This window comes from Vicugna pacos, chromosome 7 (assembly GCF_048564905.1).
Source record: "Vicugna pacos chromosome 7, VicPac4, whole genome shotgun sequence".
NCBI classification, from domain to species: Eukaryota; Metazoa; Chordata; class Mammalia; order Artiodactyla; family Camelidae; genus Vicugna; species Vicugna pacos.
In genome coordinates, this window is record NC_132993.1 from 19,249,827 (window position 1) to 19,277,412 (window position 27,586).

Consider the following 27,586-nt stretch of genomic DNA (forward strand, 5'->3'; position numbering starts at 1 on the left):
TAAAGCGATGAGCTGGTTAATTCAGACACAAAGGCACTCGTCATCAATTAATTGAGAGTTTCAGGTTGAAATACTCAATTATTCAATTGCTTACTTCACCTGGGCAATGTCTACATAATAAATTAACCTAGTCTATCTTCATAATTAACGTACGTTCATCAGCATACAGGCTAAGGGTATAGGGCTTGAGACCAGAAAGATTCCAACTTGGTAACCTCCTAGATGAGTGAGCTTGGTCAAGTTGTTTAACTTAAGCCTCAGTTTTTTTCATTCCTAGAATACAAGTAACATTTATTTTGCTGATTTATAAGGATAAACTGAGGTAATACATATAAGGAGCTTACCTGACATTTAGTAAGTAGATATTGTATTATTTCTTTTTTTAACCACTTCAGTGTCTAAGCTGTGATAATAAGACAAGTAAATACACACTGTATCAGATGGTGATAAGCACTGTGTAGAAAAGCAAAGTAGGAACCTTAAATGTCTACCAGTGGGGGAAGAGGTAGCTAAAATAAGAAAAAACAGAAGGAAACATGGATAAGGTGGCTTAGCCTCACTCTGTGCATGTAAGTATCAAGAGGCACAGGGCAAATTATGTTCTTTCTGCCACTGTTGTTTCATGATTGTGACCATCACAACCAGGAGGACACAGTCTAAAATCATGCAGGCAAGTGGAAAAGTGGAAGCAGTCAGGAGTGAGGAGGTGGGGGAGCTAAGAAACTCAGAGTTCCCACTGATACCTGACCACGCAGTCCAGAGGATGAGCTCACTTGTACCAGCTCAGTTTCTTTTGATCATTAAAAAATGATTATTTTAAAAAATAACATAGCAACATTACAGAAAGGATATAACCTAAATACAGAAAATCTGAAAGATTTAGAAAAAAAATAAGCCTATAATCCCGTTAGCCTTATGTATTTAATATCTGCACTTGGGTTCATTTCCTCATAGTCTTTTTTCGTTTGCATATTTAAAGATAGCTGAAATCATACTGTATACAATTGTGGCTCCTGTTCTCTTAAATATAACATTTCATAAGCATTTTCCTTGTTGCTAACCAGCTTTTTATAACTATTCTTATAACAGTGAATAATATATCATTAAGTAAGTGAACAGTAATTTACTTAATTTAACTATCTCCTTATATTGTTAGATGTTTAGAATTTTTCCAATTTCTTGATATTATAAATATTATATCAATATGTATTTTCCTGTATATCTTGTTTTTCACAGTTTAGATTATCTTCTTAGAATTGATTTTCAGAATTTCCAAAACATAAAATGTTCCAGGACATCACCATTTTATGACTCTTCATATTTACTGCCAAATTGCTTTTTTCAAAGGGATTATATCAATTTACGGTCCCCAAGATGGTGGGGAAGAGAAACAAACCTCATTGCAACCCTTGAAAACACTGGATTATTTCATTATTAATCTGTTTTTACTGCTTCAGTTTGCAAGCTGTGATGTAAACCAGTAAATACATAGTATATCAGAGGGTGATAAGTGGTTTGGTGAACAGCAAAGTGGGGAGAGAAAAAGTACCAAAGAGGGGAGGAAGGTTGGTTGTTGCTGTTTTGTATAGGATGATCAGGAAAAGTCTTTCTAAAAAGGTGGTATTTAAGTAAAAGCTAAGAAAGTGAGGGAGTAAGATATGAGAATGGTCTGAGGAAAGAGGATTTCAGGCAGAGAAAACACCAAGAAAGGCCCTAAGTATTGGAGGAACAGCAAGAGGGCTAGTGTGGCTCCCATATACAGAGAATAGGGGGTCATGGAAGGAGATGAGATCAAAGGGAAAATAGGCAGCTAGGATACATATGGCTTTGTCCCACATTGTGAGGATTCCCACCCCCACCCTACCCCCGAGTAGAAAAGGGAGGCATTGAAGGGTTTTGGGAAGAGGTGAGTCAGGAACTGACTTGTGTTTTGTATAATTAGCTGATTGGTTCAGAATGGATTAAATATGCTCAAAATCAAACAGCACTTTCCCAGCAAACCTCCTACATTCTCAGCATCTCCATCAATGCTCTCACCCATCAATGCTCTCACTCATCAATGCTCTCACTCATCAGTGCTCAAAACCACAGTCATCTTTTGCATCTCAAAACTAGTCATCAACAACCCCTGTCAGTTCTCCCTCCAAAATGTCTCTTGCATCTGCCTTCTCTAGCCACCATTCCCAGTACCAGAACCCTACAATGACCGTTTTCTAACTGATCCCCCAGCCTTCTTTTTTTTCTGCTCACCACTCATACTACTCAGTGCCATCAGAGCAATAATTCTAGCAAAGCTGATCATTCATGGCTCTGCTCTTTATCTTTGCGGCCCCTTCACCACCAAGTAAGGTCCAAATTCTTCAGAATGGAATTCAAGCTCTACCACAATCTGATTCTAATCTAGTGGTCAAAGTTTATCTCCCATTATTATTCAGAATCAACTGTGCTTTCCTGTCTAACAAGTTTCCTGAACCAGCTCTGCATTTCCTTACCATACACCTTTGCTTACATTGTCTTCCCTCTCCCTCTTCCCACCCCTCCCCCACCTCTCCATACCTTCTGTTTAGAACACCTTTCCTTTCCAGCCCCACCCAGAAATCCTACTCATAGTTCCAGGACCACCCCAACCATCACTTTCTTCACCCCAATCTTCTTGGCTGGAATTATGCTTATTTCCTCTGTGCTCCCATAAATTCTACTCCATTACCCATACATTCTATATCATATTATACCATAGTTTTGTGAATATGCTTTCTTTCCTACTAGATGATAAGTTCCTTGAGGATCCATGTCTTGCTTATTCTTGTAACGCCTACAGCACTTATAAAATGCCTTGAACGTACTAGATATCCAGTAAATACCTGTGGAACTTAGATTCTTTAAGGCCTTGTTGCTAATTTGTTGTTGAAACAGAACTAGAATTCAGGTCATGTGATTCCCAGCTCCATATACCTTCCCCAATACCATTCTATCTTTCTGACTTCTTTCTGTGGCTCATTGTCATCCCATCTGAAGTACATTTGAAACAGCTAAGGAATTTTAAGGAAGGATGACTAAACAAAAGACAAATGCTGAAATTTATTTTTCATGTAGCTATTTAAGCCAAAGTGAACCTAATTTAAGGGCACTAAAATTTTGACTCTGAATTAAAAAAAAAATTTAAAAAACATGGTATTTATAGGTCTAGAAACTTTTTTGCTACTTAGCATTTGATTTTTGAGCTGAACTTAATCTTTTAGGAGTCAAATTGCTATGTTTCTTGGTATACTGTAAACCTGTAGATTGGGGAAAAAAGAAAAAAAAATGTGTGTGATTTTGCTTCACAGCAGGCAGCAACATTTCTAGATCGTAAGAACATGAAAGGGTTTAAACATTTGGGATGAGACCCTGAGACAAAGCATAGTTCTCAATTCTCCCAATTCTCCCAATTCTCCCCTGGCCTTCCCATCTTGGAAAAATAGCTCAAGGAGATAGTGTTCTAAACTGGGCTTCCCCTTTGATATTTTAAATTAAATAAGTAAATTATACTCATGATACATGTTATACATGAGTATATGTAAAATGAGAATAAAACTGTTATAATATTTACAATATAGCAATAGCTAGTCTTAGTATGCACATATGAAAATTATTTTTGAGTGATGAACACTGATGCCTTAGGAAAAGCAAGATCTGACTGAGTTAAAACACATATTTTAGAGAATGACTTAAAGTAGTGGGGCGAGGGGGGGAAATGGAATGACTTTCTCTCCTAAACTGTTTTGCTGCCTTCTCTTCATTGCAACTTAGAAGAGAGCAGCATTGCTGTGAAGAATGTCCCATTGAGTTTTTCACAAATTCAAATGAAATGGGATGAAATTAAAGCCTTACATTTTACAGGGAAAAAGAATGAAATGGAAGCACTCGTTCGTCTCCCTCTGCTCCATCTCCCTCTGAGCATTACAGCAGTGACTGACCTGTGGATCTGATGTGAATTGTAATGTGGGATCATAGAAATGAAAGTAACCTCTGAAGTAGTTTCATCTACCTTCCGTCTTTGGCAAGTAAGCCCCAAACTGTTACAAAGAGTTAGTATTTCAGAAACTTTCCCCTAGGCAATTTTCCCCAAATCCAACCTACATTCTACCTTACAGGATGGCAGGAACAATTTTTCTTGTGCGCTACAGTGGAGACGTGAAAACAGCTTTTTGCCGTAGCTAATCATCATAACCATTTCTGCATCACATGGGTTATATTTCTGGACTATGGGGAGACAGCCTAGAATAATGGGTTATTCAATTCAGGCTTAGAGACAGACAGATTTGTGCTTAAGCCACAGCTGTATGATCACAGGCAATTTACTTAAGTTTCTCTAAGCCTCAATTTCCTCACCCATAATGTAGGGATGATAATACAGTCCAGCTGATCAAATTACTGTGAAGAATAGGCTAGAATAAGTGCTAGAATAAGTCCAATAGAAATATAATGCAAGCCACAAATGTGAGTCACGTATGTAATGTAAAATTTTCTCATAGCCCCATTAAGAAACATAAAAAGAAACAGGTGAAATTAATTTTAGTAATATATGTTACTCAACATATCCAAAACATCATTTCAACATGTAAAAAATATTAGTGAGATATTTTATGTTCTCTTTTTTGTACTAAGTCATCAAAATCCAATGTGTATTTTACACATATGGTTTGTCTCAACTCAAACTAACAACATTTAAGCACTTAATAAGCCACCTGTGGCCAGTGGTTACTGTAGTGGAGAGTCCAGGTTTTGACAAAAGCTATAAAGCATTTAGCATTATGCTAGGTGTGTAGTGAATGCTAGAAGGTTGGGGCTGCTATTATTTTTCTTAATATTATTCTTAGAGAACTCTGTAATCTTCTCAAAGCCTTCACTTCTCCAGACTGACCCTAGCTATGATGCTCTTAGGAGTACCTGGGGAGACTGGGTTACTCAAGCCAAGCACTTCAGTTACTTCAAAGGCAACTTCTTCATGGCCAATCCCCATCTATCATATGGAGAGGGTCACAAAAAGTGGCATCTGCATGGAGAATGACCTTCAATACTGACACATTAAACCCCAAGACGTAGGCACCACCACTAATCTGCTACCTTCTCATACAAATAGTACAGGATAGGACATCTGCTAAAGCAACCACTTGTTCCTATGATTTTCCCCTTGTAAGTAGTGAGGTGCTATGCAATACATTGTACTCAAAAGTCGATTTGCTAAGTTAAATATACAGTTAGAATATGATCCAGCAATTTCACTGGTATAACCAAGAAAATTATAAGACTTATGTTTGCACAAAAACTTGTAAACAAATGTACACAGCAGCATTATTCATAATGGCCAAGAAGTGGAAACAACCCAGATGTCCATCAACTGATGAATGGATAAACAAAATGTGATAAATCCATACAATGGAATATTATTCAGTAATGAAAAGAAATGAAGTACTGCTTCATGCTACAGCATGGACAAACCTTGAAACCACGTTGCTCAGTGAAAGAAGTCAGACACAAAGGGCCACATATTGTGTGATTCCATTTATATGAAATATCCACCATGGGCAAATCCATAGAGAGAAAAAAAAGATTCTTGGTTTCCAAGGGCTAGGGAGAGGGGAGAATTGAGAGTGACTGCTAACAGGTATAGTTTCTGTCCAGAGTGATGGAAATATTTTGGAATCAGATAATGGCAATGGTTGTACATCACTGTGAATATACTAAAAACCACTGAATTGCTAAAAAAAGAAAGTTGATTTGTTGTCCAAGGGAAGCATGGTCAGATACACAGTACTGCCAGAGCCCCAGAATAGAGAAGTATTTGTAAGACTTTAAAAATAGAAGAGATCACCCATGCCCAAAATATTATTTGATAGGATAACATTTTTAACTACAGCATGCATAATATCAAGTCTTTCTCTCCTTTTCATAAATGAAAATTGTTTTACATTTTAACATTAAGCATATTAACTACTAAGAGGGCACAAACTTCAAGGACACACACATATACATAAACATAAATGCATGTAAATTGTCAGAACCTTCTGAAAGACTGTACCTGTCATTCCTTTGTTTAGGGCTCTCCCACCACTCCCATCTCACCCTCAGGATGACCCCACACCCCCCAGTGCCACCTGCCTACTGTGTGGCAGCAGAGTACAACAGTTAAGGCATGGGCCAGACACAGCCAGACAGCCCCAGTTAAAGTCTACGTCTCACTGCTCACTAGCTCTGTGACTTTGAGCACCCTTCCTAAGTTTTCTGTGGCTCAGTTTCCCTTTACAACAGGGATGATAAGAGTGCCCAGGCTTGTTGCAAGGATTAACAGAATTAACATATAAAGTACTTACAATAATGCCTGGCCTGTATACTACTCAAAGCAATCTACAGATTTAATGTGATCCTTATCTAATTACCCAGGACCTTTCTTCTCAGAACTAGAAAAAATAATTCTAAAATTTATATGGAATCAAAAAAGACCCAGAATTGCCAAAGCAATACTGAGGAAAAACAACAAAGCTAGAGGCATAACCCTCCCAGACTTAAGACACGCTACAAAGCTACTGTAACCACAACAGCACAGTATTGGCACAAAACAGACAAAATGGCACAAAATGGATCAATGAAACAGAAAAGAGAGCTCAGAAAGAAACTGACACACCCACGGTCAATTAATCTTCAACAAAGGAGGCAAAACTATACAATGAAGAAAAAGTCTTTCTGACAAGTGGTATCGGGAAAGCTGGATAGCCAAATGTAAATCAATGAAATTAGAATGCTCCCTCACACCATACACAAAAATAAACTCAGAATGGCTTAAGACTTAAACATAAGACAAGACACTATAAACCTCCTAGAAGGGAACATAGGTAAAACATTCTCTAATATAAACTGTGGCAATGTTCTCCTAGGGCAGTCTACTGAGGCAATAGAAATAAAAGCAAAAATAAACAAATGGGACCTATTTGAACTTATAAGCTTTTGCACAGCAAAGGAAGTAATAAACAAAATGAAAAGATAACCTACAGAATGGGAGAAAATATTTGCAAATGATGTGACTGACATGGGTTTAATTTCCAGAATATACAAACAGCTCATAAAACTCAATAAAAAGAAACAAACAACCCAATCCAAAAATGGGCAGAAGACCTAAACAAACATTTCTCCAATGAAGAAATAGCCAATAGGCACATGAAAAAATGCTCAATATCCTAATTATCAGAGAAATGCAAATCAAAACTACAATGAGGTTATCACCTCACACTGGTCAGAATGGCCATCATTAAAAAGTTCACAAATGATAAGAGCTGGAGAGGGTGTGAAGAAAAGGGACTCTTCCTATGCTGTTGGCAGAAATGTAGTTTGGTGCAGCCATTATGGAAAACATTATGGAGAATCCTTAAAGAACTGAAAATAGATTTACCCTGTGATCCAGCAATCCCACTCCTGGGCATATATCCAGAGGGAACTCTAATTTGAAAAGATACATGCATCCCAATGTTCATAGCAGCACTATTTACAATAGCCAAGACATAGAAACAAATATCCAACCACAGATGAATGGATAAAGAAGATGTGGTATATATACACATTGGAGTACTACTCAGCTGTAAAAAAAAAAGAATAAAATAATGCCATTTTCAGCAACATGGATGGACCTGGAGATTGTCATACTAAGTGAAGTAAGCCAGAAAGAGAAAAATACCATATGATATCACTTATATGTGGAATCTTAAAAAAATGGACACAAATGATCTTATTGACAAAACAGAGACAGACTCACAGACATAGAAAACAAACTTATGGTTACCACAGGGGAAATGGGATAGGGAGGGATAAATTGGGAGTTCAGGATTTGCAGATACTGACTACTATATATAAAACAGATAAACAACAAGGTCCTACTGTATAGCATAGAGAACTATATTCAGTATATATGTAATAGCTTATAATGAAAAAGAATATGAAAAGAAATATGTATATATGTATAAGTGAATCACTATACTGTACATCAAAAATTAATACAACATTGTAAATTGACTATACTTCAATAAAAATTAATTTTAAAAAGCATGCCTGGTCTGTGGTAGATGCTTTATAAGTATTTTATAAATAAAAATAAATAAGTATTCTAAAATCTGTCCCCACAGCATGCCAGCCTTGCTTAAACATGCTTCCCCTCTGTCTGGAACACCCCACGATAGCTCCTCCCCTCTTTTCTTTCCGTACTTCATTCAAATATCATGTCAGCAACCCTGATCACTCTATCCCTGTCCCTTGCTTGTTTCTGTTTGGAGCATTGATCACTTTCTAAAATTCAGTCTGATAATTTGCTTTTGTATCTTGTTTGTGGTCCATCAACTCCTAATGAAATGCAGGAATCTTTACCTGTTTGCTATTCAGCCCTAAGCATCTAGGATAGTGTCTGCTGCAGAGAAGGCACTCTACCATGTTTTCTGAATGAACGAAGGGACAATAGTTACTTCCGGGCAGTGGCCCTGGGGATGGGAATGAGGTATACTTTTCCTGAACACTTCTTTCACCATTTTATATTTTACCACGTGCTTATGTTCTTCTCATAACAATGAAAAGTGAGAAATAAAATACTGGAAATAAAAGAGGATGTGAACCCATAACAAAAAACAGTAAGACTTCAGGCATCCATGACCAGAGGAGAATTCCACAGGAAAGTGTAAGGTTGCTCCTGCAAATCACCTTTAGACTTTAGCCCTGTGTAGAAAGTGGAATCACACCTCAGAAATGGCACACAGCCCTAATTTTGAAGCACAGCATGTACACAGGTTAGCAGAAAGTCTTAATAAGATCTCTCGTATTGTGCAATATGTGTTCTGTACCTATGGGTACAATGAGAAATTTTTCCATGACCAAAGGCCTGTTTCCAGGCACAGTAAACAGACGCATTTGCTGAAGGTTGTTTGCCCTCTTCCACCCCTGCACCCCTGCCTGCACTGGACAGGCAGGAGGCCACAGTGCATGGGATCCCTTGGGCAGCGACAGACAGTCTGTCTCCACAGCCTGTGAATAGTGGTCTTCCTCATTCCCTCAGGCCTTCTGGAAACCCGATAAGGTTACAGGATCCCACATAAGAGTTGGACTTCAAGTGAACTGTTCTGTAAACTTATCCCAATCAGTTGGAGGTAAAACTGTCTTCAGGGTCCCCCGACTTCTCTATTCCGTTTCTCTCTTTCCTCCCCCTGTGTTACCACCTCTCTGCTCTCTCCTATCAGGAGAAAAACCACTGATGAGTCATTAGCTCCTTGAATAATGTGTTACCTCTACCATGAAGTTTTATATTTAAAAAGTGGTCAAGAGGGAAGAAATAATGATGATGATGTTCATAACGATATTAATAATACAATGAAGATGATGTTAATGAGAGCTGATGATAGCAGATATTGCTTATTGAATATTACTGTTAGCCAGATATTCTGCTAAAAAGTGAATACAATTTATGTCATTTAGTCCTCCAATAATCCAATGAGGTAGGTGTTGTCATACTCACATTATAGATGAGGAATGAAAAGTCACATAATTAGTAAATGGCAGACAGAGAGTTTAGAAGAACTGTCTAAAATTGTTTGCTCTAAGGAATTTCTACATATTATTCAAATGAATGGATTCTAAGGTGGAAACTTGACCCTGTAGGGAGGGAGCTGAGGAGAGTCAATGACAGCACCCTGCAGTAGCAATGACCTTTGAGGCTTGAAACTGCAAACAATTCACTGTAGCTATGACTGCCTGGGTTCAAATCCTAACCCTGACACTCGAGATTACCTGAGGCAAGTCACATAATCTCTATGCTTAAGATGCTTGTTAGAATTCAATAAGATGCGGGGGAAGGTATAGGTCAAGTGGTAGAGCACATGTTTAGCATACACAAGGTCCTGGGTTCAATCCCCAGTACCTCCTCCAAAAAATTAATAATAAAAAAAAAAGAATGCAATGAGATAATGTCGATGAAGTGCTTGCAATAGTACGAGTGTATATATATATGCACATACATGGAATTCCAATGGTGTATATTTTGATTGCTATACATTCCTGCTATTAGAATAGTTTATTTCTAGCTTTCAAATAACAGAAGTGCTTGTTTACCTAATTTTATAATGTAGTTGTTGGTCTATCTTCTTCAGGCTTTTTCTTGAAAACATAGCATAATAATAGAATTTCAAAGGGAGATACCTCAAATACCATTTCCCTAACACAACAATTATTTTTATTTTTGCATATTGCCTTCCAGTTTTGCTAATTCTGAGAAGCTACATGGAAAGGACACTATATTGAATTAAATTTCCATTTTTATTTTGCTGTCACAAATTAGCTGTATGACCTCAGGGAAGTTACATAATTGCCCTTTGCCTTAGCTTCCCAAAGTATAAAGTGAAGAGATTAGACTAGATGGTCTTTAAGATCCTTCTAGCTCCAACAGTGTATGCTTTTATAATCCATAATCTACTTTCTTTTTTGCTTTCATGGTTCATATGGTATTGTTTATACAAAGTACATGTAAGTAATGTTTGCAAAGTTACTTAACTTTCCAAACTATGTCTAGGAAATAAGGCTTTGCATCTAATGAGTTATGCAAAGGTAAGGTATGACTGAAACTCCCAGGAATTTCAAAAGTAGCTACCAAATTACCAAAAAGCTATAAAAATTAGTATCAATACATTCATTATACATATGTTTCCAACTGAAGTATAGGCCTTTCCACATATTAATGTGTAAGTAAGACATTTAGTTTGATAAGGCCATTCTAATCTTTGTTGATATATAGCTATTAATTCATAATAATTTTAAAATATGACATCAGTGTAGTTTTTCCATGTGGTATTCTTTTTTTTTTCTTTTTCTTTCCTTTTCTTTTATTTCTTTCCTTTATTGAAATATAGCCATGTGATATGCTTAATTTTTAAAGTTTCTCTACAAGAAAATCAAAGAGGGGAAAACAAAGAAAAAAATAGGAGTGACTCTGACTTAGATCGTATTGGCAGAAACATGTCATTATAAACGTCTCTAAGTATTAATGGGATGAAGCAGCCACTCTCCTGCACTGCTGCTTGGTGTGTAACCTGGTGTAACCTTTCTAGAGGCGATCTGACAATACTAATCAAGCTTAAATATGCTCCTACCCTCTGGCCAGGTAATTGCACTTACAGGAATTTGTACTAAAGAAATAATAAGTGCAAAAGGTTTTACTGCATAGTTATATTACCTATAAACAACTGAAACCAATCTAAATGTCCAGAAATAGAAGAATGGCTAAATAACTGATGTTACACATATATTCAAGGTATTTATATATGAATATATGTAATTATGATATATATATATATACACACACACATGTGCATAGACATTTTTTCCTGCCTCAGCCAGATCATAATACAGATACCAGGGCTGCTCATTGCTACTGGCTTAATCACTGTTTCCAGGTCTTTTCAGTGAACAGAGGAGCTGGGAATATGTCTATGTATAAACACATGAATCATAAGTTTATATCACTGACTTTCAATTCAAATTCGGAACTACAGGGTTTTTACCTAACCTCTTCTCTTTTACATCTATATCTCCTTCTTTTCATGCTGAGAATCTTGATTCTCAAGGACACTGAGTGTGGTAGAATTAGAATATCCCATAATTAATATTTGCTTATTCCATATTACTCAGAATAGCAATGTTGACATTACCACCAATAATACGATCACCAAAACCTGATAAAAGTGTTTTTGCAATTCATTTTGTCCTTAGAGTATATATCCCAGTAGGGAAATATAGTCAAATTACTGTGTCTTAAAGTTGTTTGAAACAGTGCTCTGTATGCCAGAAACTGGATACAGTTAGGCTTTTCAAAAGTTAGAAATTATGTATTAAAAATTAATATTTTTATAATGATGTAAAATATTTAAAATATTCCAAAGTCAAATCTACAAAATGAGGTAAATTCAAAAAAGTCTAGCTTTTATCCTCATCCCTTCCATTTTATTCCCTTCCCTCTCTTATAGGTAACTAATATTTTGTGACATTTATCCTTCCATTGTTTGTTTTTTCAATATAAGAGAATATATACGTATACATATATGTGTGTGTATGTATCTATGCATGTGTATATATGTATGTAAATATATATTTATATTCATTTTTACATAATGGCAGCATCCTAGATTGCTATTTTACTTACAATATATCCTAGCTATTAACCCATTGAAATATTTCCTAAAGATTCCTAATACCATTTTATAAGTGCAAAGAATTCCATTGCATGATTATACCATACTTTGCTCAATCAGTCCTCTATTAATGGACACTTGGGTTGTTTCTAGGCTTTTGATATTATAAATAATTTCTATCTTATGGTTTAATATTGTATTTATATATACTCATCTTAAATATAACTAGATCTGAACTGTGTGGAATTCTACAAGATGAGCCTAGACCATCTTCTTATACCAACTAGCTGAAGCACGATCAAAGACTACTAGGGTCATGTCAAAAGATGTCAGGAGCCAAACTGAAGATGCTAACACAGGCCAAATAAGGGATAATTTAAGTCTTAATAAGCATAATAAATGTGTTGAAACAAATTAATGTTTCAATTAATAAGTCTGAATGACAATTGAAAAACAAAAAAACATAAAAAGCAAAAAGCACAAAACATCTATTTGGCCAGTATTGGCACATGCCAGAAAATCAACTCTAGGAATAAGAGGATTAAAATATCACGATTTTGAATCCTTAAGAAACAAATGATTCCAGGTAACATTATAAAAGAAGAGATCATTACACATTATGCATCTCCTAATGGCAAAACACATCACTACCTATGAAGTAGTCTTGCAAAAAAAAATCTGAATCTGTTAAACCTGTAGATAGTTGCAGGAAACACAGAGGACAGAGAAGCATGAGAAACTATACCTTGGGGATGCAATGAGAAAAATCCTAGGTTGTGGGCAAGTTCTATAGGACAAAACTTAGTTTCTTTAACAAATAAATCGCAAGAAAAAAAATTAAGTGGAAACCCATATATATTTTACAAGACTTAACAGACATGTCAACCAGGCTCATCATGTGAACCTTATTTGGATCCTGCTTCAAACAACCTATGAAAATAAATTATGACATTTGTGAGATAACTAGAAATCTGAACAATGACTGAATTATTTCATTTTATTAAGGTATCATTATTATAATTAGTTTGGATGTGATAATGGTTATGTTTTAATAGGCCTTGTCTTTTAAAGATCCATATTGAAATATTTGTGGATGAGATGATACGATTTCTGGACTTGCTTTAAAATAAAATGAGTGAAGAAGAAGAAGAGGGAATTGATAAGTTGGTTGGTCATCAAGGTTGATGGGTACATAAGGTTCTTTATGCTCTCTGTCTACTTTTGTTTAAGTTTTAAATTTCCTATAATAAAACATTAATATACATTTGTACATAATGCGCTTGTGTGTATGTATATGTGTAAACACTTATCATAAGGAATAAAACAAAATATTAATGGTGATTATCTCCAGATGATAGAATTATGGGTGATTTGGTAATCTCTTGTTTTTACTGTACTGTATATTCTATATCTTTATACTGTACATATAGTCTATATAAATAGGAAAAAATATTTTAAAAGGAAAATCTTTTAATGTTTAACAATACCATTTCACAACTTAACTAGAATTCACTTCTGACACAATGAATGAAATAACTTTGTACTTTTAAAATATAATTAGGCAAGGCAAATTACTTAATATTTAATTATATTTAGTTTTGAATGGGTATAGATAATAGATCATGAAAATACAATGCTAAGGTAAAGTTAAAAGTTTAAAAAAATTCTCTTGTTTGGTATAACAGGGTAATCTTAAATTTACAGCTTAGGAGTAAGCGGTTAAATTTTTTTCCTCCTTCTTACATAACACAAAAACAACTGATTCAGTTTGGCACAAACTTTCTCCTCCAAAGTCACCTTTGTGCTGAAATTCAGCACCTTGGGTTTCAGTCAAAGAACTTGCAGATGAGAAAAGTTTTCCTAATAAAATTTTCTTGTAACTTTACTACCATGTTAGTTCCTGGCAACTTGGGAGAGTCCTTTTTTCATAATTAAGTGCATCAGAAGAATGCGTCTCTCTCTCCTACTTTCTCCTATGCAGAGAGAGCAAACAGTTTAAATCATTCCTTTTGTGTTGCTGAAATGTAAGGCCATGACAGTAGATACAATTAAGAAAAAGACAGTTAATAGGTATTTTTAGCATATTAATAGTTAATACAAGGTACTGCAGGATTTATCATTCAATTATGAGAAAATTAGTCTTTTGATATCAGGAAAAAATTTAAAAAACCAACTTATAAATAAAATTTTATTTTGTAATTACATATAGACATATTATCATCTGAATGTTCTATAATCAGATAGCTGTCCCTTCTTCATTTATTTTGAAATAAAGACTTTCCATTTATCTAATTTTCTTCTTTTGTTCACAAGTAATTTTCTCCTAAAGAAGCCATAGTCAGCTCCTGTTATGAAATACATGAACAGATTAGCACTTAAGAAACATTTTGTTCTGAATGTAGACTTTAAAGCAAAGTCATTGGTAGATGTAATTATTCATTTAGAAGTGAAATTTTCTGATTTAACAACTGATCACAGGCAGATAATGTCGATTTGGGTTCATTTGTCCATTGGAGGTTCCATGCGTAATTAATTATACACTTTATATAATTCAACCTTCACTTGCAACTATGTGCCAAGCTTTGTGCTAAGCATTTTCATAGTTAATCTTAATTATTTACTATGATAACCCTGTGAAATAGTTATTTTGGAAAGAGGTTAAATTGCTTGCTCAAGATCACACAGTAATCTAATTGATTGTAAATCATGTGTTAACCACTTTTAAGTTATGAACACTGGTGACTGAGAACATGTGTAGCACTCTTTGGTGCTTAATGTGGAGCCTTGGTCTAAAAGTAAGTCAAGTCAGCTCAAAGGCTGATATTTTTCTGCCTCATAGTGAAAACAGGGTTCTCTACCTCCCAGACACATTGGAAGATGTGCAGGAGGTGCAGCGTGCTTCATATCATTCAAACATGGAGCCAGCTAGGATGGACAAGGTCTCATGAAGAAGACGACTAACTAAGAGGCATCAAGCAGAAGGGACAGGGCAACCTGTCCACAGCAGCAGAGCAGTACTAGCTTTCTGCCTTGATCTTTTAACAAATTTAAGAAGGCTCAGACATTTTTAAGCCTGGGAATAAATAGTCTTTCAATTTAGTGACCAACAAACTGAAGGTCAACCTGAGAAAGTTGATTCTTGACATATTTCCAACCAGGTTCACTCGTTTTATCCCCATGGACTCAAAATTAAGAATTAAAAACCTCAACGTTAGTAAATCATATGTTCAAAATACTGACAGTTCTAGTTAGATGTACATCCCAAGTGCCAGCAGAGCCCGCTTTATTTGTTTACTCTTAACTTCATGTAGAACTGTTTGTTCGGAATGTAGTCTTTTTAAAAGCCATTCACCTCCAGGCTTAGTTAAAGAACAGAATATGTGAGAAAAGAATTTTCCAACTTTTGTTGACTCAGTAATGAAGAGGAAAAATATGTTTATAAGAATTTGGCTGCTTGGTAACTCAAAAACATTGATCTAAGAAACTTGAAATTTCACATGTTAAATGCTAAATCCAATTATGAATTTCAAACCCAATTTTCCAAAGCATATCCTTGTTCTAGCTTATTAATACTACAGAATCATTCTGATTGGCATCCAATTATTAACTGTCTCTATAAGGTTGTACTAGAAATTACTACTAGGAATGTTTTATTTGTGGATACGTAAATACAAGTTATGTAACACCTTATAAGTGGACGTGAACTAAAAGATCTTAAAAATAAATAGGAACAACAAAAATAAGACATGACTAACCCTCCTGCCACCATCAAAAAAATGTTTCCAAGGACGTGAAGCCAAGAAAACAGAAATCTATAAACACAAGGCCAAGATAATCAGTTGCCTAGGTCTCCATACATGACAAAATAAAGCATTAAAAACCAAACAGAACCAAAAAACCCCACCTGCTTTGAAGGAGAGAATGTCGAAGAACATGGACCTTTTCTGCCCCTCCACCTACCACAGAAATCCCTGCCAGTTGATGATTTTTAAATTACTGAATCTCCAAAAATTATGGGAGAAGGATGTCTTAAAAATGCAGTAGACTCAATCACATAGGTCATATCCACATTAGTTGAAGTCGTAATTATGGAAGGAAGAGTAATCTACTTCATTCATTTTAATAACCAGTTCTTTCTCAGATTTACCACAGAGCCAACTCAACCTAATTATTAAGGTACAATAATAGTGGATTAAACTACTTTTCAATCCAAGAATTTTTATTATGGAGAGAAGGCTTGGACAATTTAAGCAATTATGTGCTTCATTTCTCCTTTTCTGTGTCTCCATTCTCACTTATGTATCAAGTATTAAATTTAACTCACTTCATTCTTAATGTTTCACATCTTGTCATCTTCATTTAGAAAAACTCAAACTAAATTTTAAAAGGCTGCGGGGTAAGAGTTGGTGGCTAGTTTCTATGTGTAACAAACCATAATCTCTAGAGCCCAGACGGCTGACCTGGAGAACCAGAGACCAAATTCCGGTTGCCCTGAAAAACCTTGCACACACAACTAGTGCATATTCTAGATTTTACCATACCTCTCCCAAAACACTTCACGGATGCCTGAACTACACAACCTCTCTTTGTACACAGGAACACACCATTTATTTTCATTTGGATGGAATATTGCTAAAGAGCAAGGTCACTTGAAAGAAAGTTGAACTCAGAGTCAGAATTGAAGTGTGAGTTCCAGTTCTTCAGGGGACCTGTTAAAGGCGCTTTCGTGCAGTGGGTAAGTGTGTGCCTGCTGAGGCCAGAATGGGTAGGTGCAAATCCAGGTTTTTCCACTTTCTAGCCATGTGACCCCAGGCAAATTATTTAAGTCTTGTACCTCAGTTTTCTCTTTTGTAAAATGGTAATAATATTGATCATGACCTCATAGAGTTTTTGTGAAGGCTAAATATCTTAATGGGACTTAGAACAAGAGGCTCAGGTAGCCTAAGCACTCAAGAAATGTCGGCAATTATTATTACTTGCTGCGTGACCCTCGGGAATTCACCTAACCTCTATGATACTCTATTTCATCTTATGCTCAAAAGGGGATCACAACTTCATATGGTCTTTATGAAGACCAAATAAACTCATGCAATGTATGTGACAGTCATTTTGAAAACATAATCAAGTATTGGACAACTCCTTCAACCAAGCTGAGTTAATTCCTTTTTGCTCTGTGCCCCTGTAATACTTCACACACACACACGCACGCACGCACACACACACCTGCTATAGCACTTATCACACTGTATCATAAGAATTTGCTTATCTAACAGTGGACAGTGCATCCTCTGATTCACCTCTGCACCCTCAGCACATTAGATACACCTGGCACAGGACAGGTACTCAATAAATATTTATTTAAATGAATATTGTCCAAACAACTGAGCAGGAATTCTCAAGGCCTCTACCAGGAAGGATGGCTTATCATTTTTTGTCCTTAGTAGACCACCCAGAAATGTGCTTGTTTTTCCTCAGTCACAATGGATTGGGATTCTGTCATTTCGAATGTAGCTTGTGTGGTTGCATCCACTCATTCTTTTCCCTTAGTAAATAGTTATTGAGCAACTATTGTGTGCCAGGCCCTGTGCTGTACCACAGGTGGCAAATGCCGTGGCTAGTTTAGTGCCTGCATACTATACTGAAAGAACCTATTTACAATAGAATCATTTATGACTGGAGATAATAAGCTCCTTGATTTAATTACTTCATTAGAGTGGTAGAATCTCAAGGAAAGAATGATTTTCTAGCGGTGGGAGTCCTTACAGAATAATAAGTTAAAGTCAGGGATTTGACTGCCTAAGTTAAAATCCTTGCTCTGCAAGCAATGTATAAGACCTTGGGCAAGTTACTTAACTCCTCTAAGCCTCACTTTTCTTATCTCTAAGATGGAGTTAGCAGGATTGATGTGAGTATTACAAAAACCCGCATTAAACACTTATTTTGGGACTTGCCATATAGTAAGCATTCAGTATGTGTTTGTTATGGTGATTTAACCCAACCCCTCACCCCAGTGTTTGAATTTCCATCACAAATGTATTCAGGACATGGGGCATGAATGCCCCAGCTTCTACTTGAATACCATCAGAGTTAGGGAACTTACAACATTCACCAGTTGTCCACTCAGTTACTGGGCAAATGTAATTGTTGATGAATTCTAATGGATTGTGATATACATGCTTACATCTTCCACTCACAGGTCTTCAGTCTGTCATTTGAGGTTACCCAGAAGAGATCTAACCTTTCCTCTGCAGGACAGCCCCTCTAACTTTGGAAGGTAACCACAAATGTTAGCTCTCCCCCTCCTCCTCACACACCCACACACAATCTTAGCTCCTTTAATCATTTCTGATACGACACTGATTACAAGACCCCATGTTATCTTTTTTTTACTCTTCTTGAATACTCTTCTGTTTATCAATGTCTCTCTTAAAGGCTGAAGATGAGAATTCATAAATAAGAACAAATCTGGTCTAATCACCAGAGAACTACTTCCCAACTTAAACACTATATTTCTATTAAAACAACAAAAGACTGATTTTTTTGGAAGTTACATCATACTGTGTTGACTCATCATCTACTCACAATCAACAGGAGACTCTAAATCTTCCTACGTGAGCAATTGTAAGTCATCTCGCCCCCAACCTGTACTTGTACAATTGAATTTTGGGATCTTTGAGTACTTTATATTTGTCCCCATTAAACTTTATGTTGTTAGATGTGATTCATTATTACATTTTGGATAAGATGGAAAGAGGGGAATTCTGATTGTATCATCCAACTTATTTGTTATCCTTTCTAGTTTTACGTCATCTGTACATTTGTTCAGCCTGCCATCCATGTAATCATCTTAGCCATCAATCAAAGTGTTAAGGGGGAGTTTGCACACCAGACTTGTATTAGAATCCTAGAGGCCTGAGTGTGCATCAGCCTTATAAAAATTTTTTAAAAGATACCATTCATTCAATCAACAAATATTTATTGGGTGCCTAGCCTACCATGTACCAGCTACAATTCCAAGCACTGAGCATATAGAGGTGAACAAAACAAATTCTTTGCACTCATGAAGCTTACATTCTAATTTGGAGATAGATATTAAGCAAATAAGAGGATAAATAAATAATAATTTTTTAAATGAAAAACTAAAGCAGGTGAGGGGCCAGGGAAGGTTGACGGTGGGAGTGAGGGAAGGAGTTGCCCATGCTCAGTGTAGCTAAAGCAGAGCTGTTTTTGAAGTTTGACTGCATTGCTCACGCTCTGCAATCTTAGGGTGCATCTGGCCCCAAAGGTGTCCCAAAGTGGGCAACAAGTCTTTCTGACTTCTCAAGACTCACTTTTTCTTATGTGGAGTCATATAAGGAAACATTGAAAGAACAACGATGAAAAATTTAAACAGTCATGAAACAAACAAAAAAAACATTTGAAACGACATAACACCTCAAGAGACATCACAACATTCCTTCATATGCATAGGCTACTCAAACGTTGTGAGATCAGCAAGACTAGCAGGGGAGCTGGTCTTCTGATGAAGACCCCAGAGAGAGAATTTTGAAATTAATGCTATAGAAGTATCATGTATGGTTGAAAATGAAATAATGGAGGAAAAAACGGAAAAGTGAGCACTTACCTTATTCCAATCCCCATGTTCTCAAGTATGGAGTGAGTTATGAATCCAGTACATTGTGGAAAGTCAGGAGGATGGAATGCTTGGGTGACCCAAAACTCAGCTCGGAGAGTCTGAATACTGAACTCTGGAAAATAAGCCCAGAAGGAACAGATTTGAAATCTACCTCTAGTAACTACTCTCTGCTCATGATTCTAATATTGATAAATTCTTCAAAATAGTTTTAGATAATTTTCAAGCCTCTTTGATGTTGAAGGACTTGGTAAATCTATGTTTTGTAAAATCCTAATTGCATTCCCTGATTGGGAATGTGTTTTATGTTCTTACGTTCTTATAGTGATATTATTTTTGTTCACTGAGCATCTATTTTGTACCAAATACTTTGTTGGTGCTAGGAATACAAAGGTCAATAGGATAAATATGGTTCCTGCTTACAGAGACCTTCCAGTAAAGCTTGCAGTAGAGGGCAAGAGATAAACAGGAAAGGCAGCTCTGATAAAGGAATGTATTGGGGAGAGAACAATAGTGAGAGCTCTGGGAAGGACTCTCACCCAGACTTGGAGAATTGGAACTTAGGGACTGCTACACAGAGACTTACATGGTGTGAAGGAGTTTGTCAGATAAAGAGGTGGGGCAGGTGTGTTTCAGTGGAGGGCACAGAAGATGTACATTTTGAAGGTGACAGAAGTGGCTGAGTATCTGAGTGCTGAAACTAGTTCAGGATAGCTGAGACAGAATGGTCAGAGATGAGACTGGAAAAGTAAACAGGACCAATTTACACAGAGCTTTACAAGCCATGCCGTAGAGGAAGTACAGCCTACTGAAATTCGTGGTGGCTTGAATGCTGGAGTTTTGAAGGGGCAGAAGTCAAAACTGCTGCTCAGATTTTTGGCTTGAACAGCTGTGGTGGACAGTGCTATCACTCCCTAAGAAAGCTAAAATCATTTTTGTATTTTGAGAGGAAAAGGGGAGGAGTCCAGCCTTGGTCATGTTTGGTTTGGGATGTCTGGGGAACACTCACAGGGTACAAGTAGGCAGTTTGATCTTGAAGTCTGAGAATACAGGTTCAGGAAGCATCAGGGCACAATCGGCAATGATAGAATCCACAGGGATGAAAGAGATACACTGGGCCCTACAGTGTCAGGGAAGCGAAAAGACCCAGGAGAAGACCTGGAGGAAACCCAAAGCTTAGAAGATGGGCAGAGAAACGATCCCTGGAAAAAAGAGAGAGGGAGAAGGTGAAGGCAGATGGCCAGAAGGAAAACAAGAAGTGTGAGGTATCACAGAGGACACGGGAAAAGTACATTTCAACAAGGAGGTTAATGCTGTCATGAGATCAAGTAAGAAAAGACTGAGAAGCACCATGGAGGGAGCACCAAGGAGGTGTTTGGCCAGTTCACTGAGAGCAGCGTCAGTGGAGGTAGAAGATACGTTACAGCAAGTTGAGGAATAAATGGAACCAGTGAATGGAGATGACTGTTTCAAACAATTTGCCTTAAAAGTGGAAGACATAATCCCGAGATTTTCTTCCCAAAGGTAGGAAAATGGGCCACCATGAAGACTCCCTCACCACCTTGACATTAGCTCAGTTGATCACATGGTGATGGTCTTGGTAGGCATGGCCTGTGTGTGGGGGCTGTGGTCTCTTAACCGGTGATGGGTGTAGCTGAAACCGTACAGTGAACTAAATCTGCCTTTCCTGTTCTCCTCCTAACCCTTCTCCCACACCTGACCCTTCCCTAATCCTCTAAGGTTCTTCCTGGGCCCAAGACCACTGCGGTGCATGAATGTACATCTGACCCCTGGGCACAGACCACCCATGAAATGACCTTCATAGGTTAAAAACCTGATCAGACACAACTGTCACACTCACCTATTGCCACAGCTCACGTACTGGGACCAGTCAGAGGGAGGGAGAGGAGTGTGGTCAACTTGGAGCCTGGAGCAGATTGCTGGCCCCACAGCTGGCCAGGCAGCTCTCTATGCAGGGGCCAGTCCCTGACAGCAAAATCCAGAAGTCAAAATAAATGAGTCTGGTGGAAAACAGATGACCACAATGCAAGCAATGCTGAAGATTGGTCCTAGGGAGTGAAGGTGCGTCAGGACATAATGGATGCGCACTGTAAGGGGTTTGGATGAGAGGGGAGGAGCAGGGAGCTGTCCAAGAACAGGGACCAAGGACTAGAAGTGGGCTGAAGCTGTCATACACACAGAGGCCAGGCACAACCATGCTGGGCAGGCGGCTCTCTCACCACCCGATCTCTTATCCTGCGTCCTTCTACTGCGCTCATGTTTGCACACACTCATGACACGAACTGAAGTTTCTGACATTCACAACAATTCTCAAAATCTTATTTCCTCAACCTTTCTTACAGTAACCTGTATTCCAAGAGGAAGCTAGGAACGCTCTGGCTTGGATGGTGCTAATGTGGAGCACAGAGGCTATGGTGGGAACTAACCTGAAAAGCTTGCAGGGATAGCGATCCCAAGCCTTGGGACCAGGAGCTGAAGTCAAGGTTTGATATAGTTCATTTAGGCCCTAAATCAATAGCAAAACTGGCTGCATGGCTTGGGTAAATGAAACGTTATTTCTAAATTGTAATCACTCCAGGATATCTGTGTTCTCTAAAATCATTCCAGGATATCTGTGTTCTCTAAAATGCACACGATGACTGAGCTGAAAGGCTTAACTGTCTTCAGTTTGTGATTATAGCACAGAGAGGAGAGAAAGAACAGTGGTAAACATCTCAGATGAAGACAGTATTTTTATCTGGTGCACAGGCTAGCTAAGCTGCACAAACTGAGTTTTCAGCTGAAGATTTTTTTTTTTCACTTTACTCCACTCAATAATCATTTACTCACTGGATATTGCTTACGGGGCAGAGTTTTCATCTAATTCTCATTTAAAGAAATTGAAAAGGAAAAACTAACTAATAATACCTCATTTGTGTATAGTGCTTGTCTCTCAAAGAAGACACTGTAACCTGTTTTATACTGTCTAATTTGCAGCAACAACACTTCTACAATGTAAATACTACTAAGGGCTATTATCATCTTACAAATTATGCATGAAAGAAACCGAGGCATGCGGGAGGGAAATGACTAGTTCAATGTCACTTCCATTTTAGAGGTGTAGTAGCTGGTTTCGTTTTCTTTTTTTAAACAATGAAGCCATGCTTTAGATAAGCCTATTTTTTAAGATGTACTTTGCCCTTAAATTTTAAGGCGAAAAATACCTTGCTTAAAGGAAATCACAAAGACCAAAATGTTCACTCTGTTCCACAGATCGAATTTCTCTCCCAAATGTAGATGAAAACTGATCAGTTCCTGACACCCAACTCTGATCTGAATCAGCACAGTTCTCACCATCTTATGCCACACATCTTACGAGTTGTTTGTGATATGCATTATGCTGCAGCCATCTTGTCATCTCAGCTGGATTTGGGAAGTACCATTACATGTGCTAATGCTGCATGTATGTAAAGTCACTGACACTTAGATGTTTGTACTAGCTTCCATTTGGGGGTGGGTAACATTTTCCTGATCTTTTCATGTATTCATTTACTCACTCATTCATTTATTCACACTCTCAAGCATTTATCCATCAATCCAGCAAACCCTGATTGTGTGCCCAAAATGTGCAAATACTACTCTGGATGTAAAAGATGAAAATAGGAAGGAGACAAAATCACTGATGTCAGGAAACTCCTAGCCCAATGAGGGAGCCAGAAGAGCAAACAACTGTAGTTCAGTGTGGTGGGTGTGGAGACGGAGGGCACATGGAAACAGTCTGGGGAGCACAGCGAGGGGGGACTGATCTCTATCTGAGAGGGTGAGGAAGGCCTCTTAGATCTGAGCATGCCAGGAAGAAGGGGATTTGGGTGTTGCAGGTAGAGGGTGCAGCATGAGCACCTGATGCATCTGGCGAACTCCAGGGAACATGCTATAACAGGAGGTTCTTCAATATTCCACGACTGGTTCTATTTCATAATTTGGCCCACCAATTAAAGAACCTCCCACTTTCTTGACAACAGGGGGATGCTCATTACTTTACGCCTAGCTGATTTTGAGGCCCATGACATTCTCAGGGAGTCTGAGTATGCTAGGAAAAAGCTAGATGCCGATAATTTTGACACCCCATTACATTTTTGATCGGGACCCACTTCAGAAGCAAACTTCATGTCAGAAATCTTTGGTTATTAGAATCTTTATTACTAGTGATTTCATGACTGGTATACCTGCAGTCCCTGGCAATGAGATCCTTATAGAGGTTGTAATAAAGATGGTCACTGAGATTAAGAGGATTCCTGGTATTTCTCCAATTATGTATGATTTAACATCAAAAGCCCCCAGGAACTACTGAGTAGGAGTAATAAACTTCTTATTATACTAAAAAAAATTTTTTTTTATCGTAATCCAGGCCCTGGATGTCACCATAAATAATTTTATAAAGGGAAATATATGGTCCTTCGGTTGTCTTCAGTTACAGAAGTAAAAACACATTCTACCAAAGTATTGTACCAAAGTGCTTTTTGAAACTCTGACTATTTGAGGAATGTCACATAAGTTACAGCACAAAATCAAAGCTTTGGGTTGCTCTACTCAAAGTTTGTATTCTTTATATTTCATCTCCAGGGGGTGGCAGGTAAGAACAGCCTATCTACTCATCGAATATATGTAGTTGATTACTTAGTCCACCTCCAATATGGTCTTAGTATAAAATTTCTATATGGAAATACTTTCAAATACAGCATTTTCAAATGTACTACATGGGTTGGGTCAGATTTTTCCTGTTTACCTCTTCCCCACCATTCAGATTTGGTGCTGCCCAGTCTCCAAAAGCATGACAGCCAGCCTTATAGTCTTCTTACCAGCACCCCCACACACTGGCAAGATGTTTTTGGAAGTAGTCTCTGAAAATCCTACACTCAAGTCCCTGCAGGGACAGATCATCCCTGAAGCCCCTGAGAAATCCTGTGTGAAGGCCTTCATGAACCAGGTCAGCAATAGTTAAAGTGCAACTGCTACTGAGAACTCACATAGAACCTTCTCTAGACTAACCCTACTGCCTTGGTAATTCTACTCTGAACTCCCTTATTGCTTCAGAAAAGCTTTGCACCACCAAATCAAATCCTTGTTTCTATTTGGAGATTTTTAGGAGACTCTAAGAGTTCAAAATAACTAATCTATTATGGTTCCTGACCAATTATGGAGTCCTCTCTAAGACATCATTTATTCATTCATCTACTACTTCACCCATTCAATGAACATCAGCTTCCTCATTTCTGTCTCCGATTCTTTCACTGAAAACACATCTGTGAAGACTGAGGTGACCTCTGTGTTGTCAAATTCAATGGTTAGCTGTCCACCTTCATCCTATTGACCTCTCAACAGTTTTTTGTCACTGGTGATCACTCTCTTTTGCTTTAAACATTTTCTTCACTTCGCTTCCATTACACCACACTGGCTTTCCTTCTACCTCCTTGTTTGTTCCCTCTTTTGCTGAGTCCTTCCTGATTTCTGAATGCTGAGAGCCCCCTTGGGCTTGGTCTACAGTTGCTCATCCAGTCCATTGCTTTAAATACCATATCTCTTGCCCTAATGTCTGACTTAGAAGCTGAAGAGGGTTTCTTTTCCTAGAGGCACTGAAGGAGGAAATGAATTGGCTGAGGAGAGAGGATCCTTAGGGGAATAGGATGGGAAAAGGCACCAAAGTGTGAAAGGCAAACTGTGTTCAGAGAAAAGAGGGACGTCTGGTGTGGGCTGAAAATAACTAGTAAGGTAGGTTGTAGCCATGCCAAGAAGAACCTTGATTTATAGCTAAGGAACCTGAGCTTTACACTGAAGACAATAAGTAATTATCAGAAGTATCAGAGGTTCCTAAATAGGGAAGAGATGTGATCATTCATATTAAAAATATAAATACTCTTTAGTAGCATGTTGATGGCTGAACTAGAGTAAGGGGGAAACTGGAGCCAGGAGAGCCAATTAGAAAGTCACTGTAATAGTCTAAGGAAGGGATTATGGTCTGAATCACCATGGCAGCAGTGGGATGAAAAGTAGTGACAAATCCAAGGGAGATTTAGAAGTAGCATTGAGGACATAGCTATTGATTAGATAGGCGTTTGGGAGTAGGGGAGAAAGGCCAAGGTTGAAGTGTAATGACGTTAAGCTAAACAGGAGAAGGAGAACAAGAGTCGGGAGAGGGAATGATGAGAAGCATATTAAGTTTGCAGTGATTGTTGGGTATCCAATGGCAAATGAAAGGCACGTCTGCAGATCAGGAGAGAAGTCTGAACTGAATATATAGGCTCAGAAGTCAGTGCCCAGGAGTAGCTGAGTCCTTAGAATGGATGGGACATCCTGAGGAGTGCAAACAGTGAGAAGAGTGCCAAGAACAAGAACCTGAAAAAAAAAAAAGCATGCAGGCAGCTGTCAGAGGAGGAGGAGCCAGTGAGGAGACTGGGAAGGAGCAGGAAGATGGCAGGAGAACGGAATAGAGGTCTGCAAGTAAAGGGAGAAGAGACCTTCCAAGAGGAAATGATCAACAGTTCTCCCTGGGGTGGGATGAATGCTAAGATTAAGTTTGCTAATTAGATTTGATGAGCACAGCTTCTAGAGTGTTAGAAGTCAGACTGGAATGGATTGAGTGAAGAATCCCCTTGGAAGTTTGGCTGTGGGGGAAGAAGGTAATGGAAGGAAGAAAATGGAGTTGGGCAAGATGTAGACATTTTTTTTTTTTTATGGGATGGAAGTTTTTAGTACAAGAGATGGCCAGCTAGTTTCTACTTAAACATCTCTTGTGAGCTCACTACCCAACAAAACAAACCCGTTGCATTTTCAACCAGCAGTTAGTCATCCAATGAAGTTCAGCATATGTTTGTTGAGTGCCTGCTATGTCTAAAGCATTGGGCTTGGTATTTCAGTGCCTAAAGTGTTATGCAAGGCATGGTCATGTTTATTGATGTGGATTTAAAATGTACAAAACTCACAAAGAAGAAACTCAGTTATAAGTCCACTATTGAGATATTACCACTAATAATCTTTTTCTGTGTAACTTTCCAGTCTTTTTTTCTGAGCAAATATGTTTAAAAAACAAATTACCAGCATTCTCTGATGTCATGACATCTTCCATAATCTACTTTTTAGTGGATGCATAGATTTTATCATAGAAATAGATTATAACTTGTAGGATACTTCTTTTTGGATACTTAGATTATCTCCAAGTGTTCAATATTATAAAGAAGACATGCTCTACTAAAGATTCTTCTACATCAAAATTTGTGTTTCTGATTATTTTCTTAGCATAAAGTCTTAAAAATGAAATAACTATGTTAAATGGTTTGCATATATTAAGTTATGTTTAATACACAATACCAAACTGCTCTCTAGAATGCTTGAACCAAATTACATGCCCAATATTCTATGAAGGTCCTACTTCCTGGCATCTTTATCCATGCAAGTTATCATTTTAAAGTTCTTGACAATTTGTTAGGCACAAAGACATCTGATTTTATTTTATATTTCTTTGATTACTAATAAGACTAGAACTTTTTCATTGTAATTAACCAACTGAATTCTTTTTTTTCTTTTTGCGTTTCATGTCTTTACCCACACTTCTTTTGGGAAGTTGTATTTTTCTTATAGGTTTGTAAGAGCTCTTTATATATTAATGACACTACCAGTTGTCATAGTATCTTTGTATATCTATATATATCTGTATAGCTGCAAAAATTCTAGAATCTCATTTATCTTTTAATTTTGTATGTGATAC

The 27,586-nt window shown here is 37.5% G+C and overlaps 1 long non-coding RNA gene across 1 annotated transcript in view; it reads left to right on the forward strand.

Moving 5' to 3' along the window:
* Positions 1-23,198, forward strand: part of LOC116278941 (uncharacterized) — a 125,883-nt gene extending 102,685 nt beyond the window's left edge. The window contains exons 4-8 of the long non-coding RNA XR_012074277.1: positions 16,788-16,926; positions 18,388-18,465; positions 18,624-18,812; positions 22,188-22,328; positions 23,098-23,198. This is a non-coding gene — a long non-coding RNA (uncharacterized lncRNA). The remainder of the gene's footprint in view (positions 1-16,787; positions 16,927-18,387; positions 18,466-18,623; positions 18,813-22,187; positions 22,329-23,097) is intronic.
* Positions 23,199-27,586: the final 4,388 nt, after the last annotated feature.